Here is a 5,522-nt window from a genome sequence, read left to right on the forward strand (position 1 = left end):
CTTTTTGAGTATTTTTGAAGACTAGTCACTAAAGGGCCCTTTTTGTCATTTTGTCTATTATTGTAATGTAGTATAAATATAACATTGTGGGGTTTATTTTTTTAGTTGCTCAATAATATTGAGAGAACACTTCTCTTAGAGAGAAAGATTCCAAAATCGAAACTAGGGCATTGCACAAGTGTGGAATCATTTGTGTGTTGCATTTAGCTTGATACGTTGGTGCTTGAGTGGTGGACACCTCTCTTGTGTCAATTGTAAGAGATAGGTGATTGTAGTGTGTAGTGTTAAGGGTCGAAAAGTGTAATTATCTCTTGGATTCTTAAGATTATACCTCCAATTGTCTATCTTCCTATCTTTATCTTGTTGTAGCCTTTGGTAGTGTTCTTGTTATTCCAAGCCGTGTGTTGTTGTTGTTTTAATATTATTGTTGTTCATCTTGTTTCTTATCTTATTGTTTGTAATATTAGTTTGTGGTTAGCTGTTTTGGTGTCACAACACCTTATAATCTCTTCTTCCTTGTTCTAACTAGCGAATCCGAGAGTGGTCATCAAAAGAGTCCTTGATTCCTAGAATTTGTGGACAATTTTGGTGTATGTTTTGTGCCTTTCCTTTCCATTCTTGTATCAAAGGGGCTTATTTACATGGAGATTGAGAGCGGGAGGATTTGGAATATGATTTGACATGTTTTCAAAGTAGTAGGGTAAGGGCTAACAAAAATGAACTTAGAAATGAAAATTAAACTTTATAAAGTGTTCATAAGCCTTTTCCCTGAAGGTAGTTAACTATCTTAAGGATAAGACTGATGAACACCTCATCAAATCTAATTTTCATTTCTGAGGTCATTTTTCTTTGTCTTCATCTTACTCTTTTCGGAACATGATGAATCATATTCAAAATCTACCCCGTGTCAATCTCCATGTAAATAAGTCCAAAGACGCCATCCCATCTCGTATGTTGCACACGTTGTCATTTTCATAGTGCAAACGGCACGCACTCCACTTACAACTTTGTAAATATGTGAATCAAAAATGTCCTCAACAATGACAGTTTCGTACCAAAGCAAAGATGTCAGCTCTGGTTCCAACACCCCCGGGCAATCTATTAGCTGTATTTCATACCAAACAAAGGACAGTAAAATGAGGCGTTCTATTGCACTTAAGAATATGATGATAACAAACCTTTTTTAACGGTTTGCCTCTACGCCTTTTCAGTGGAACAACAACCATATATTTCTGACCATCGAGGTATATGAGCAATCCCTGCAAAGAATTGAGTACCTTAGAGAGCTTCTTCTTTATGGAAATAATATATTATTTCCTCGCAGCACAGGCTAATCATTTCAAGATTCTTCAGAATTCTTAATTCCTTTGACCTGTCACCAAGATTAAACTTGAAGATGATTTTACTTAATTGGTGGAATCCCAATCCCTTAATCCTTTTGCCAACTACATTACTAAGATCTTCCTATTGTTTGTTGGGAAATATGGAGGACAAGATTTAGTAACAAATTTGAGTTTATCAAGCCATCCATAGACTATATCATTTCTAATATTATGTTTACTGTTATGCAGATTATGAAAAGAACTTCCAAGAAACCCAGATTTGGATAAAACTGGAGAAGCATGTGAAGCCAATTTACACCAAACAACCATCAACTGTGAAGTGCCTAGGACCCCCCTGCTCTCTTAGTGAAGCTTAGCAGACAGTGACGTGTGTTTCATTCGAGGTACCTGTGGAGGTGGTGGGCTAGTCAGAAACAGTAATAAAATCACTATATCCGGGCTTACTCAATACCTCTAGGACAGGGTACACACAACATGGCTGAAGAAGTTGCTATGATCTTTGGAGTAAGATGGTGTGCTTACAACAATCACAGATCTGTTATGGCACAAACAGGCTCTCTTTTGCTGACTAACTGCTTCAAGGGTGAATGGAAGATTTCCTGAAGAATACACAACTACATAAAAAAGATACAGAAGTTAGTTGATACAACACATGGTTTAAAAATCATCCACTACGTGAAAGACGCCAATAATAAATGGGCTACCCTGAGGCATAGTCGTGATGAAAACCAAGTCTTCAACCAAGTCAGAGAGACCAGTGAAATTACTAGTAGTTATGGTCTCATCTCAATAATCATGTATAAACTTTGGTATGTCAAACTCAAAGTTGTAATTTTTCTCTTCAAGGATCAATGGAGACAAATGTTTAATTAAAATAATGTGGGTGATATCTCTGAAGAACTGGAACATAGAGGGGAGTTCGAATAAAAATCCGAGGTTATTTGGGTAAGATTTGAGATAGTTTTGGACTGAATTTCAATTCTAGTTTCGTTGAAGTTCGAAGTTACTGTTGAATAGTATCAAAGTTACATTCAAGTTGCATGATAATTGTATGTGGAGTTGTATAAGTTTTGTGTAGTTATAGTTGTATTAAATTTGTATAAGTATTGTATTAAAGTTGTATACAATATTTTTCCAGTTGATTTCCAGAAACCAACATGCATTTTAAGCAATTTGCTAATGGTAAGTAATCCTTCAACCACAATAGTAAAAGATACAGAAAGGTTGAAGGAGCTGGGAGAGGAAACAAATTGTTCAGCAAAAGTGGAATTCTCAAAGATGATACCAAGGCGTACCATTGGTTTTGAATTTGAAGATTTCCCTATTGAAACAAATTTGAAGAGCTCTGAATCTTTTGTAAGACATCCAATTGGTCCCGAACCAGGTCAATCTTCGCAAAATGGAGTGAAAACACTTGTAAGACATCCAATTGTTCTCTAGCCAAGTTAATCTTCGAGGAAAGGAGTGAACCCTCTTCTAAGACAGACAATAGTGGCTGAGCCAGATCAATCTTTGAGGAAAGGAGTGAACCACCGTCTTGTAAGACAAGCTAATGTGGCTGAGACAAATGATTAAAGAGTAAAGGTGTTTGATGCGTTTTTTTTTTTTGTGTGTAGAAAAAAATGCTTTTGAATACTAGGAGAAGTTGTTCTCAACTTGTAAGTAGAATTAAAAAAGTATCTTCTCCTAAAAATAAGTGTTTTTTAATATTTCAGAGCCCAAGAATGGGGGCCACTTAGAATTTGTAATACCTGTAGCTGCGTTCATGAAAACTATGTTTTACGGTCATCATCACCCCTGGAATACTCAATAAAACATGTATCAAGCCCCAAGTTGGAAATCTCTTTGTGATATTGTTGAAAATATGTCTCAAAAATAAAGTAAGAATAAATATTTTTAGTAGTTTTTAATTATTAGAGTTGACTTAGGAATTAGTTCTCCTTTATTAGTTGAATATAAATTAGTTATCCCAATTTTAATTGGAGCGTTGTTAAAAATTTAATTATAAATACATGTTTTGAGTTAATAATAAAATAATTCTCTTTGACAATACAATTGTCGTATTTATTTTTCTCTCCAACTCTTTCTATGTTATTTATCCAATTTCAAAGCTAAAAACCAACAATTGGTTTCAAGAGTCAATTTCTTGAGGGATGTGTGAGAGATGAATTCTCCTCCTGTCTTTGATGGTGAGAATTACAATCTTTGGTAGTAAGAATGGAGATTTATCTTTAAGCTTTAGATCTTTGGGAGGCTGTGGAGGAGAATTATGAATTTCTTCCACTGTGGTATAATCCCGCGGTAGCCCAGATCATAAGTCAAAAGGAAAAGAAAATCAGAAAATCAAAGGCAAAAGAAACTTTGTTTGCTAGTCTGTCTTCAATAATTTTCATGAGAATTATGGCCCTTAAATCACCAAAAGAAATTTGGGATTATCTGAAGGAAGAATAAACAGGAGAAGAAATAATACGAGGCATGAAGGTGCTGAATCTAATAAGAAAATTCGAATTGCAAAAGACAAAGGAATCGGAGAACGTCAAAGAGTACCTAGACCGTCTTCTTGGCATTGTTAACAAGGTAAGATTGCTTAGCACCAAATTTACAGATTCGAGAATTGTTGAAAAAAATTTTGTTATTGTGCTTGAAAGATAAGAAGTATCAATAACTTCCTTGGAAAACACAAAAGATCTATCCAAGATTACCTTGGCAGAATTATTAAATATGTTGCAGGCACAAGTGCAAAGTAGGATTGTGAAACAAGATGATATGGTTTTTGAGATTTAGCAGCAAACCACAAGACTCAAACCAAGGGTAATAATTCAAAAAAAACTACCCACCTTGCCAGCATTGTGGAAAAATAGGTCCTCCTCTATTTAAATGTTGAATGAGACCAGATACACAATGCAAGATTTGTAATTAATTTGTTCATGAAGCCATGATTTACAAAAACAAATCTAAAAAATATGAAGCAGATGCTCAAGTCATCAAAGAAGAAGAACATCACTTATTTGTGGCAACATCTTCAACAAAGAAATCTGATTTACGGATGATTGATAGTGGTTGTACAAACCACATGACATATGACAACTCTTTTCAAAGAGTTTTTGCCTTTTAAAAAATAAGAAAATCAGAATTGAGAATGGTGACTATATTCCCTCAGAAGGAAAAGGGAATGTTGCAATCAAACAGTTTGAGGTACAAAAATAATTTCAAACGCCCTTTATGTGCCCGATATTGACTAAAGTTTGTTAAGTATTGGTCAGCTAATGGAAGAAGGATTTAAATTATTATTTGGAGACAAATATTGTCGTATCTTTGATTTTACTAATCATGAGATTTTACAAGTTGACATGAGAGACAAAATTTTCATATTTAATCAAATAGAAGATGCACATAAGCCATGCAAGAACAAAGATGAATTGACAGATTTATTCAAGAGGTCAAATTCAGCCGAAACCGAGAAAATTTCTGATACAAGGAGGAGTGTTGAAAATATGTCTTAGAAATAAAGTAAGAATAAATATTTTTCGTAATTTTTAATTATTACAGTGCTATGTGACTTAGGAATTAGTTGTCCCTTTATTATTTGAATAGGAATTAGTTATCCCAATTTAAATTGGAGTGTAGTCAGAAATTTAGCTATAAATACATAGTTTGAGTTATTAATAAAATAATTCTCTTTGACAATATAATTGCGGTATTTATTTTTCTCTCCAAATCTTTCTCTGCTATTTATCCAATTTCAAAGCTAAAAATCAACAAATATTGGATATGTCTGTGACAGAATAGTATCTTTTTGGCTCAATGGAAAGGGGAAATTTTTATTTGGATGACATTTGGTGCTCACATAGACATTTTTCTCAATTCTGTCCAAGGATATTCCACTAACAACATCAAAGTTCTTCAAATTCAATTGGCAAATGAGATCAAGAACAATATTCAAAGAGAGGGCGTTATCTTGGATCCTTCCGCTGATGAAAAAACCATATGGTCAATTGCTAATAATACAGTTCACTGTGATATGTGCCTAGATGCATTTCAGACAGACAAGAAACTGCAACACTATTGACAACCTTATAGGAAGAAGGACATCCCTTTCGAAATGTCCTTCCTCGCTTAGAGGCCATGCACAATAAGCTTTCCACTAATGACAGATTAGCAAGACTTTGGATTGATATA

At 34.2% G+C, this 5,522-nt stretch overlaps 1 long non-coding RNA gene across 1 annotated transcript; it reads right to left on the reverse strand.

Annotated features, from left to right (window-relative positions):
* Positions 1-1,096: 1,096 nt before the first annotated feature.
* On the reverse strand, positions 1,097-2,976 carry LOC124887950. The gene is made up of 3 exons (XR_007045593.1): positions 2,639-2,976; positions 1,866-1,957; positions 1,097-1,730 (listed from the first exon to the last, which is right to left on the reverse strand). It is a non-coding gene; the product is annotated as an uncharacterized LOC124887950 (long non-coding RNA).
* Positions 2,977-5,522: the final 2,546 nt, after the last annotated feature.

The sequence above is a fragment of the Capsicum annuum genome, chromosome 10, assembly GCF_002878395.1.
Source record: "Capsicum annuum cultivar UCD-10X-F1 chromosome 10, UCD10Xv1.1, whole genome shotgun sequence".
Lineage (NCBI taxonomy): Eukaryota > Viridiplantae > Streptophyta > Magnoliopsida > Solanales > Solanaceae > Capsicum > Capsicum annuum.